We start from the raw sequence: 12,600 nt of genomic DNA on the forward strand, positions 1-12,600 counted from the left end.
GGGACAGTGTCCATTTATGGGTGGGTGAGCTGTGTCTCGCATATTAGATTTCTGAAACAGAAATGGGGTGGGAGGGGGCAAGCCACTTCTCAGGGGTGTTTACTCCCCCCCCCCAACCCGCCTGAGCCAGCCTTGTTCCTGGGCCATGACACATTACGATTTTAGTTTGTGATTTACAGGATAAGGATCTTCATGCAGAGTGCTGCTATTTAGCATCTCATAGTGTCCATGTGCAATTGTCATTTACAAAATGTGGCAGATTGAAATTATCTCCATCTTCATTCAGTCTACAGTGGACAGGGGGTAAGGCAATGGAACTGCCTTCTGCTGAGCTACTTTATCCTAGTATTGAAACCCTGCAGTAATAATTACATACATGGGCTTTCCTAGCCTGATGTGAATCACACCACAGTAGCAATTACGCCTAATGTCTGATCGACATACAACTCTCTCTTGCTTATAAAACTGTTCATTTTCCATTTTCTGCAGCCTACAGTACAGTTTTTTTTTCACTTATACTAACAGCTTCTCCTTTCTTCTTTCTTCTAAGCAGGCCGTCATATTTGTTTGTTTGTTTGTTTGTTTATTCAATTTTTATACCGCCCTTCTGAAATGGCTCAGGGCGGTTTACAATTAAAAACAGAAACCATTAAAACCAATAACAATTAAAACAGAAATAAAAAATATGAACACCAATTTTAAAAAAATCTTTAAAAACAATTAAACTATCAGAACAATTAAAACCCTGGAAATCAGATTAGCATTAAAACAATTAAAACTAATTAAAAATCCTGAAAGGCCAGGCCAAACAGATGGGTTTTAAGGGCCCTCTTGAAGGTCAGTAAGGAATTAAAATTGCGAATTTCTGCTGCGAGTGCATTCCACAGCCCGGGAGCAGCTACAGAGAAGGCCCGCCTCTGAGTCGCCACCAAACGAACCGGTGGTAACTGGAGACGGACCTCCTCAGATGACCTTAATGTGCGGTGGGGATCATGTAAAATAAGGCACTCTCTAAGATATCTCGGACCCAAGCCATTCAGGGCTTTAAAGGTAATAACCAACACTTTGTTTTTTGTGTTTATACTTCAGCTTCTTTTCCCCATTAAGTGAATAAAACCTAGCCCTTATCAGGGGCTTATACAAGAATTATGGCAATCATTGCTTTATTGCTTTTACACATCTGCACAGTGTAAATTACACCTAGGTAATTTTGGAGCCTGGATCTAAATGCCTTTGGAACCCCCACCCCCACCCCCCACCCCCCACACACAGTATTTTAAACACCTTTCAATGTGACCACACCATCTGGGACATACTAAAAAGGATTTGGGGGGGGCAGGGGTGTGGAGGCCCTGGAAGAGCAGAAAGCTTCAAGTTCCCTCCCTGGCTTCTCCAAGATAGGGCTGAGAGAGATTCTTGCCTGCAACCTTGGAGAAGCTGCCACCAGTCTGTGTAGACAATACTGAGCTAGATAGACCAATGGTCTGACTCAGTATATGGCAGCTTCCTATGTTCCTATGACTTCAGCCCAGAAGTCTAGGGGAGAAAGCACCTCTGTCTATACAGTGCTATGATTCATGATGCTCAGGATCATTAAGTTTTCCTCCCATATTTCCTTCTTTCTTTCTGTCCCTCTCTAGATAGACAGATGGACAGACATGCCAACAAGGATTTCAGGGCTTAAACTAGAAACTTCATGATCTGAGCTACAGTGGATGTTCTCAGATACAGAAAGGAATACATACCAGGAATGCAAAAGGTCTCAGGCTCAATCCCTAGCATCTCCAGGTAAGGCTGGGAAAGACCTCTGTCTAAAACCCTGGAAATCCACTGCCAATCATTGTAGGTAATACTGCACTGGATGGATGAATGGTCTGACTCAGTATATAGAAGCTTTATATGTTTAAGATTGGCCCCTAAAACTGGCAGGAAATAGAATGCAGCATTTCTCGTCCCATCTTCCCCAGTCACCAGATCCTAGTAGCTCCAGCTATCAAGACCCCTGAGCTGGAGCACACTTCCTCTAGATTTGGATACAATTTCCCACATCCATGGATCCAGGGGTGGCCCTGACAGATACGTCTGCAGCAAACAGCTGAAGTGTAATAGACATTTGACCCAACACACCTTATTATTAGAAAAGTTTGAAAATGGGCCCTGTCACTTCTCTCTCTTGAAATCTGATGATTGGAGCCTGCATTGTTAAATAAGCTGGAACACATAAGAGATCAAGACACAGATAGGATGGAATAATGAGCCCCACGAATTCTTACAACTGAAAAGGAAAGGTTGTGCCATCGAGTTGGTGTTCTCCTGGCGACCACAGAGCCATGTGGTTTTCATGGTAGAATACTGGAGGAGTTCAACATCACCTTCTCCCACGCAGTATGATGCCTTTCAGCAACTTCCTATATCGCTGCTGCCCGATATAGGAGTTTCCCATATTCTGGGAAACACACCAACGGGGATTCGAACCAACAGCCTCTTGCTATCTAGGCATTTACTTCCCTGCTGTGCCATTAGGTGAAGCAGCCTCAAATTGGAGACGGAAGATTTCCAGTGGCCACCATATCTGCTTAAATGCTTGCAGTGTACATATTTGCTCAACCACCAGTTTTTATCTGTCTCTGACACTTCCCGCCCCCAGACATAAGAGATGTCATAGAATGTTCACAAGAGTTTTTGAATGCTCAGGGAAAGGGTCAGATGTGAAAAGTTTATGCTGGAACAAGGCACAGTGTGCTGTGTATTGGAATGGAGTGCAGAGAGATGAGAGTTGATTTTCACATGCTGATTCAAAGAAATCACCTTTTCTTTTCTTTTCTTTTTTTGCCAGCAGGTCTATGACTTAAAATAAATTATGAAGAGGAGGGGGTGAAATCCCATCACAATAGTGGCCCACTGGGAACTTCTCTGTACTGCCACATTTCATTTTCAGCTTTTGAGACAGGTTCTAGAAAAGTAATAAAAAGTATAGACATTTCAGAATATTAAAATGGGAAATAAATAGCTAGAAGGAAGTATATGAGGTAATAGTGAATCACAAATCAGAAAGATGGCAAGACCATATTCTCACTGGAAAGAGTGATACTCTTTCCATATTCTCATCTGGAATAGTATGCTCTGCTGGGCTCCATAGTTCAAGAAGGATGTTGCCAAGTTGGAAAGGATGTACAAGAGAGTTGCAAAGTCTGAATGGAAGTCCTGTGAAGACAGACTGATGGAGCTGAGATGACTACACTAAGCCTAGACAAAGAAGACTTGGGGATGAATGGTGCTGAGAGCTTAAAAACATATGCCACCCAATCCCATTCATATTTACTCAGTGCTCAGTGGCAACGTGTTCAATGGGGCTTGTTCCCAGATAGCTGTGCATAAGATTGCAACGGACTTCAGTCAGACAATCTTGCTCTCCTTTTCTGCAGAAAATCACATTATTTTTAAATGATGCTGTCAGTTGGGACAGGCAGTCTGGAGGCAACACAGACAATATGCAAAGAAGCAAGAGCCAATAGTCTGACAAGCAGCTGCTCTTCATCTTCACTTGTGCCACAAGTTGATCAGACTGAGCAGCTAGGGCAGAGTCTGAGACTTTATAGGGCTAGATAGAACTCTATTGGCTTTTGTGTGTCACCTGACAACTGCAGAGCTGGACAGCTGTCCTCTGGCTAGTTGCATGGGTAGCACCAAAGCACAGCAGAGAGCAGGTCACCAGCTCCCTCTCCTGGCAATTGCCATGGTGGTGCAGAGAATAAAGTGCCTATATCTGCCTGCCAGGGGCTCTGGTTAAGGATTCCTGTCCCCTTACGCAGAGAGATAGATTTAGCTTTAGTTAGCACAAAAATGAAGCAGAAGAGCAGCTCAAGAACTGAACAAATTACCTAGAAAGGTGTTCTCCTTTAGATGCGTGAAAGAAAACACAGAATGCCGTATACCCTATTTCAGTGAGTGGGGGTAGATTAAATTATTCACAAGTCCCCATTCAATTGTGGTCTATAGGAAGATGATACAAGCAGTGAGTGCAGAAATTACAGGCTTCCAGAAAGAAGAAATAAAGGATATTGCCTTTATTTTGAGACAACAAATACATATGAGGATTGAACAAAATAGTACATGAGCCCACAAATTATTTGGCCCCCAACTGTCAGGAGCTGCCAATGCCAAGTTCTGGATGCCCTGTGTGATGAGCTGCTAAGGGTCTGGGCTGGAGAATCTCCCTAGATCGGGTGTTCCTAACCTTGGGTTCCCAGATGTTGTTGGAATACAACTCCCATCATCCCCAGCTATGACTGTGGATGATGGGAGTTGTCCAACAACATCTAGGAATTCAAGGCTGGGAACATCTGCCCTAGAGAGTAACAGGTTCCTTCCCAGGCATTGTAATACCTCCACCCACCCAAGCTTGCCATTTGCTTCCTTCAAAAGGAAGCGCTATACAGGCTTTCTATTCAAGGTGGGCAACCAATCTTTCTGTCTCTGGCCCTTGATTTACTCTGGCTTTTGGCTTGACCCCCAGATCTGACTGCTGGGTTGCCTTCTTGCTCCCACTCAGCAGCTGCCTACAATTTAGCTCTGACAATTTGGTAGCTGGCATGCAATGTTTTGACTGAATTTGATAGTTCATGACAAATGAAGGTTAGATCCATATCTAAATACAGCCCACAGTGTATATGCAGAAATATCGCAAGGTCAGTAAAGCAAAATCAAATGTTGTTGATAATGTTAGCAGAATCACTCAGCACAGCTTCAGAACATTAAAATATGTTGGACTCGGTTCAATCCGAGCCTCCTGCATTTCAACTTAAAATTCAAGTTTCCATCTTTATCATTAATCATTGAACACGTGCCCGTGGGGATGCATCCCGGCACCCAGCGGATTGGCTGGGCGGCAGGAGCTCATGCGCAGCAAGAGGCCGTAGAGCTGCTGCCGGGGGGTCAGGAGGCGGATGGGCCGCCAGGAAGAGGAGGAGGTGGCCGGAGGGGATGGAGAAACTGGAGGGTGAGGGGAGCGGGCCAGGCAGGTGTCAGAGACACCCACCGGAAGACAGAGTCAGGGAGAAGGGGCTGAAGGGGGGGAGAGTCAAACTAGGGGTGCAGACACTATGCGCCCAGTCAGCTAGTTATTCTAAATATGCATAGCAAGGCACAGCTCTGTCTCTCCTAAATATTATACTTGAGTGAGCACCTTCTTCCATATGTACCTTACCCTCTTGGCACTTGGAGATTTAGTAGCTATAGCAAATACTTGTGATGACCTGCGATGTCAGATGAGAAGGTGTCTTCTGTTATAGCCCTGAGATTATGGAGCAATCTTCCAAAGAAAATCCAGGAGCTTGGTCCACTGCAGTGGGCCTTGGAAACTTTTTTCAGATGGCCGTTTGCTAGATTTGCCACTTAGAGCTGCCAATTACTGCTTGCCACTTGTATTCAAAAACTGGCCTTTGCAGAAATAGCCAAATGAGGCAATGGCAGAGGCACCATTTTGGATTTCAGTGTGGAGGTGATCCCTAACAAGATTTAAAGGCCTACTCTTTGATAGATTCTATATTAAATTGCCATAAAGCCATGTATTTAAAGAGATCTCCTGTACTTATTTTCTTAAACCTCACAATAAGGGGAGCAATGTTATTGACACAAGTCAACACCCCCCCTTTTTTTTAAGCCAAGGGATTTGTGTCTTTGGCATGTATAACTAATATTTAGTTGCTCATAAAAATAGAGCCTCCTTGGGTGATGGTTTCAGATGGTGGTTCTCGCAGGATGCTCTGGAAATCCATAGAGACCCACATATATAATCCTGAGGCAGGCGCAGAGCTGAGAATTTGGTACCCGAAACCATTTGAATTTCCTAGCCCAGGCCTTCATTTATTAATTTATTTAAAATTCTAGGTGGCCTTCCCATGAAAGCTTCCAAAGCAGTTAACGATACAAAGGTTTTGTTTTTCACAAATGTTTTTTTTTTTTTTGCCGTTGCTGGTTTTACCCCAGTGGCTGTTGCTGGTTTTACCTTATGTTTCTTGTTAGGCTATGAGAATTTTGAGACAGGGAACCATCTCAGTGTGTTCTTGCACTGCTGCTGCTACACCCATTGGGAATAATGGGAGTAGCAGTGGGAGTGCAAGGAAGAACTCCATAACAGCAATGGAGCCTCCTCACCTTTGCAAGCCATGCCAGTGGGGTTTAAAGGGGCTCAGAAGCAGCAAGCTGGCTTATCACTTTGGCGACTCGCTGCACATTATGTAAGCCATTAAAAATAAAATTCAACAATTTACCACACACAAAAACCACAGTTAAAATCCCCACAAATGGTAAAAACAAAATGTCAAATAAAAGGGCTTTAAAGGGGGGGCACCTAATGGCACAGCGGGGAAATGACTTGATTATCAGGCCCGAGGTTGCCAGTTCGAATCCTGGTATGTTTCCCAGACTATGGGAAACACCTATATCGGGCAGAAGCGATATAGGAAGATGCTGAAAGGCATCCTCTCACACTGCACTGGAGGAGGCAATGGTAAACCCCTCCTGTATTCTACCAAAAACAACCACAGGGCTCTGTGGTCGCCAGGAGTCGACACTGATTCAACGGCACATTTTACCTTTAAAGGGGGCAATAATACAAGGAACAGAAGCATTTGTTTCAGAACTATTTGTTTCAGAACAGAACTCTCCATTAAAAGACTGAGAAAAAATATAGATCTTTCAGCTGGTGCCTAAAAGATAAAAAAGTAGGTGCTAGGTGAGTGCCCCCAGGGAACACACTCCAGGGGTGGGGGCACCCCCTGCCAAGGGCTCTGTCTCCTGCCACCACTGCCTCATAACCGAAGGTGGTGCTGCCTAGAGCAATGCCTCTGATGCAGCTATTAAGGACCATGCAGTTCCATATGGGAGCAGATGGTCCTTCAGCTCAGTAGCAAGCAAGTCCCTAGGGCTGAAAAGTTGGAGAACTACTAGATTTTCAGTACTTATGCAGCAACAACACCTTCCTCACCACCCATCTAATGTCACTGCCTAGGCTGATTGTTCACAGATGTCAATGACAGTCTGCAATGACTCCTAACTAGAGCTGGATTCATAAGGGTGACCTAGAGATGTCAGCTCTGCATCTCATTCTCAGCCTCGCCAGGTGGAAAAAGTGCTTGCTGGCTGATGAAATATTGCCAGGTAAATTAGCATTTGACAGAGTCCTCTCCCTCTCTCCCTGGCTGATGAGGGTTATAGATTTTCTTTCCTTCACATGCGGCTGGTCTGCCAATAAGCCGCACCGAAGGACTGCTCTGAAAGAGTGAGGGTAAGAAACTATTTCAGTCCATTCCTCCAATTTGCCTGTAGTTGTGCTTATGTGCTGCACAGCACAACTCCCATTAGCTAAGATTCTGATATTATTCTGCTGGTTTCCAATTTATCTCCCATTTGGTTTTTATAGTGTGGTTTTATCTTTCTACTGCACTGTATTATTCTATTGTTTTAACTTGTTTTGTTATCCACCCTGAAAGAAGTTAACCCTGGAGGGCAGGATATAAATACAATTTATAGAGATATATAAATTGAATTAAAATGTTGCTTTCTATTAGGGAGCAAACTCTCTGTCCTGCCTTTTGGATGAGCAAGACATTTTCAGCTTTATTTATTATTTAAGGCATCGATGCCCCATCTTTTAGATCAATAGCCTAACAAGGCGATTTACCATGTAAAATACCTGTGATAAAATGATAAATTCATAAACAAGGAAACAAAACCAATAGCAAAACTGCAGCAGTAGAAGCTGTCTATGGTCCCAGTCAAATGGATATAAGTGAGGGGAGGGCTAGAGAGCAGGGTTAACAAGGCCAGTCAGAGCCCAGAGAGGTTTATATGGGCATAGGCAGTCCTTAAGATAACCCAACCCCAGGCCATGTGGAGCTTTGACACTAGCACTTTAATCTGGGCTGGGAAATGGACTGGAAACCAGTGCAGCTGATAGTAGAGATGTGCAGGGAACTGGGCTGGGGACGTTTAAAGGTGTGTGGGGGGGTCTTTCTTTAAGGGAGGGGGCGGGTACACTTACCCCCTCTTCCTCCGCTGGTGCTCGGTTTTTTGAAAGTCCATCGGGGCGGGAGTGTACCTCCCTACTGCCCCATTGTCCCCTGGACCGGAAGTAGCAGACACACCTGCACGCGTTGGGCACATGCACGTGATCTGCCCGACACATGTGTGCGCAGGCATGTTGAGTACTTCTGGATACTTCCAGTCAAGCGGGCAACAGGGCGGTAGCATTTCAAAAAACCCGACAGACTTTTTAAAAATCGAGTGCCGGCGGGTGGAAAGTAGAGGGAGGAGTAAGTGCACCCTTCCCCGCCCTTAAAGACAGAATCCCCCCCCCCACCTTCGAACCAGTCGTTCGAACTGGTTCGGAGGCCCATAAAGGGCCTCCAAACCAGTTCTGTTCACATCCCTAGCTGATAGTAGAATAGAAGTCACATTGCCATGCTGCCACACTCCCATCAGCATCCAAGCAATGGCATTCTGCATCAGCTGCAGTTTCCAAACCAGCATCAAAGGCAACCCATGTAATAATCAAGCCTAGCAGACGTAGCCAATGAATTTGTGGTCAAAGCTGGAGCCATTTTCTCCTGGTAGGGCCACAGCTGGCATAACTACCAAAGCTGCTACAAAATGCACCAGGAAACCAAAGTCACCTGGGCATCCAAGGATAATGCCAGCTTTCTGAAATCATAACATTCCTGCTTTTTACAAGACTACTGCTTGATCTTTTCCTTTGGCTGGCCCTTCCAAACTCCTTCTTTCCTGGTAGAGTTCCTTCTCTCCCAGCTTCAGCTTGAAGAAAAATCTTCCCAGCCAAATCAAGGTACAGGGCTTTCAGAGCTGGCCTGTTTAAACAGACCCAGCAAAACTGACAATTTTTGGCCCCCACACATATTAAATAGTTTATCCCTAATTTTGAAATGTTGACCCCTTGTTTTGATGTTGACATTAGTTTGTCCCTGATTTTGAAATGTTGACCCTTGGCTTTGGCTTTGACATTTGGCTTGCTTTCTGATCCTGGTTGTTCCTGATTTGACCCCTAGTGTTTGATTCAACTCTCACGCTAGTTCCTGATCCTGGCTCTGACACTAGGAATGATAACTTCTAAAAAAGCAACCTGTTTTTTTTCTTCTTAAATACTACTAACAATTCCAGTCAAGGCTACAACCGATGTTAAGATTATCCACTTCCCGGGTGGGGAGCTCAACACTGAGGCTGTTAGGGGTTGATACAGCATCAAGTTGGGAAAGGGAGGCAGCATTCTGGCTCTCTTGCAATACTTTTTATTGGTTCATGGTGGCTGTATCCCACATTTTACATTGACACACTTGTTAGAAATGACTTATACACTTATACTTTGTGCTGTATCATACACTCTGCATGCGGGAGCATCTTATTGTCAGAGGGCCTTAATATTTTCCCCAGTACTTTCTGGGGCCTGCTGCTTCCCTAGCCCCCATGATCAGCATTATGATTTAGTCATTATTTGACATTTTGGCCAACTGGTGCCTTACTGCTATTCTGTTATTCCGCAAGACATCACAATGTACTCTGGCCCCAATTCGGCATCATCATCACACAGATTATGATCAGGTCACTCAGCCATCTCTTATTCTTAGAGATATGTCTGATGATGATCAGACCAAATTTAAACCAAATCAACCAAACCTATTTTTATGTTGTTCCTTCCCCGTCATTCTGATATCCCTGATTCTCATTGTGTATTCTGTTCTTCTGGACTGGCATCCAGTCATATCTCTAGTTCTGCTAGGGTATTACAGAGTAAAAACTAACCCAGGGTGTTTTGCTCAAATTGGCTTTTGATGTCTGGAAACATGGTAAGAAAAGGGAAGTGCAATTGCCTTGCACTGTCTGTTTCTCATTTCATCTCCCTCATGGCCCACCTCATGTGAGATGCATATGTTCCTGCTGTGGGGATGGTTTCTCTGCTCTTTAGAACTGGGTTTGGTTTGAGGCTGAGGCTAGAACTGTAGCTCAGGGGTAGAGCACACACTTTGAATGCAGAAGGCCCCAGTTTCAGTCCCTGGCATCTGCAGACTGGACTGGAAAAAAGTTCATGCCTGAAATCCTGGAGAGCTGTGTCAGTCACTGACTGTAATTGACCAATGGCCTGAATATAAGGCAGCGACCTGTGCTCACTAGCTGGCTGGAATCCATATGTCCAAAGAAGTCTGACAAATGAGATGGGTAAACCTATGTGGCACCTTGAAAAAAGGAGGACCAACCTCTTTTTCCCCCCAAGGTGCCACTTAATGTTCTGCTTTCGTAATCTTAATTCCTTACTGACCTTCAAGAGAGCCCTAAAAACCCATCTGTTTGGCCTGGCCTTTCAGGGTTTTTAATTAGTTTTAATTGTTTTAATGCCAACCTGATTTTCAGGGTTTTAATTGTGATGCTAGTTTAATTGTTTTTTAAGATTTTTTTTAAATTGGTGTTCTGTTTTAATTGTTATTGGTTTTAATGGTTTCTGTTTTTAATAGTAAACCGCCCTGAGCCTTTCCAGAAGGGCGGTATAAAAATTAAATAAATAAATAAATAAATAAATAAATAAATGTGATGCTTTGGAAAATGGCAAAAGAGACACATATTCAACAAAACAAAACAAAACACCTCTCTCAGCTGTTCACTTTTAGCATGGATTATGTGGATTCTATAGGTCTGCAATCACAATGTGCAAGCAAGGGATGTACATGATTCAGCATTCCTTGTAGTGCCACCCATTCATTGCTTCTCTGCCTTGAATTGCAGAATTGCAGTTCAGCAGAACTGCATCAATACTTTCACATGAGCATCTGTCTGTGTGCATTTATCGCACTGTCCAGAAACCCTACAACCTATATAAAAAGAACATTGACACTAACAGTCCACACATGTAGCATTGCACAACTATCACCATGTTGGTAGTCAGAAAAATTCAGGTAATCATCCTTCCTGTTGGGCATAATTAATGAAGAAATCCTGAAAGAAAACAGAAATTTATTTCTATATTTTATGACGGGGGCTAGAATGGTTCTTGCTCAGAAATGGAGATCTGCGGAAATTCCAGCAAGAGAAAAATGGTTGATGAAGGCATATGAATATGTAGAAATGGTGGAATTTATTTTATTGGTAAGAGATAGCTATATAGAAAGTTTTCTAGAAGATTGGAAACCCTTTCTGTGGTACATGAAAAACAATGTGAATTTGGATTTATCAACGGGACTTGAAATGTAAAAATAACAGTTGGGGAATTTGTTTTAGTAATGAAACTAAAGGATTATTATGGATATAATAACTAGATATATAAATATGAAGAAAATATTTATATGAGAGCAAACATGGATGTTACAGTATAACTATGTTGAAAGATGAACTGGAAGTCACATTGGCATACAGAAAACTAATAAAAATATAAATACAGAGAACAATTCAGGTAATTACGTAACCATTTAAGCACAGAGAACATACTGTTACTAGCTGAGCTTATTCTGCCCGGCTCCCAGAAGCCTCCCTGTTTGCAGCTGCATCAGCAGTCTTGGAGATTGCACTTTTGCTATGCTCAGGAGCTGCGCCGCAATGTGGGCTCTCAATTTATGTTATACATGGGGACAAGTCACTTAGTTGACAGTGGACCAGTCACCCCTAGATATGGGCTACAAGTAACAGAAATTGCAAAGGGGATTAGCTTCACACACCCTCTCCCTATGTGGGGGGCCCGGCTAAGCAGACTCCCGAACTAGCTATCGCAAGTTATCTGGCATCCAAGATCATTTTAGACTTAGGATGAAATCTAAAATTCCCCTCATCCTTTCGCAAGAGAGATAACACCTGATGCTAATGAAGCAAGTAGGCCAGGGAGGGAAGACAGATTAGACAAGTGCTGCAGCAGACTCCCTCACAATAGGGATGAGTCAGTGATGTAACTCTGAAAAGAGTCAGTCCCGGCACAGGATACTCTTTCGATGCACCTGCATACTCTAGTTTTCATTACAATCAGCTTTGCATACAATAGGTGATTCACACACCTTCCTACTCAGGAAGGACAATCAGACATAATGCATTCTGAAAAAGCCCGTCTGGACTCCCCTATTCAGCAGAGCACAAAAACAGTAAAGTGCCCCCAAGGCACATTTTGAGATAGGTATCCCTAAACCCATGACTCAGTGTGCTCTCCTGTGTCTGTCACTGGGAACTCCAACTGCAGAACATCGCAACAAGTGTGTTCCCTTCTCTATCCTCCTGGGGACTCCATCTTTGTGCTCTCTCAGACCTTCCTCTGGAGACCCCACTGCAACAAGAACTTCATCAGACCACCTTGGTGTCTCCCTCTCCATTGAGGCCACCTGAGCTGAAATCACTAGGAACATAGGAAGCTGCCATATACTGAGTCAAACCAGTGGTCTATCTAGCTCAGCATCGTCTTCACAGACTGGTAGAGGCTTCTCCAAGGTTGCAGGCAGGAATCTCTCTCAGCCTTATCTTGGAGAAGCCAGAGAGGGAACTTGAAACCTTCTGCTCTTCCCAAAGCAGATCCATCCCCTGAGGGGAATATCTTACAGTGCTCACACTTCTAGTCTC

The sequence above is a fragment of the Hemicordylus capensis genome, chromosome 5 (genome assembly GCF_027244095.1).
Source record: "Hemicordylus capensis ecotype Gifberg chromosome 5, rHemCap1.1.pri, whole genome shotgun sequence".
Taxonomy (NCBI): domain Eukaryota; kingdom Metazoa; phylum Chordata; class Lepidosauria; order Squamata; family Cordylidae; genus Hemicordylus; species Hemicordylus capensis.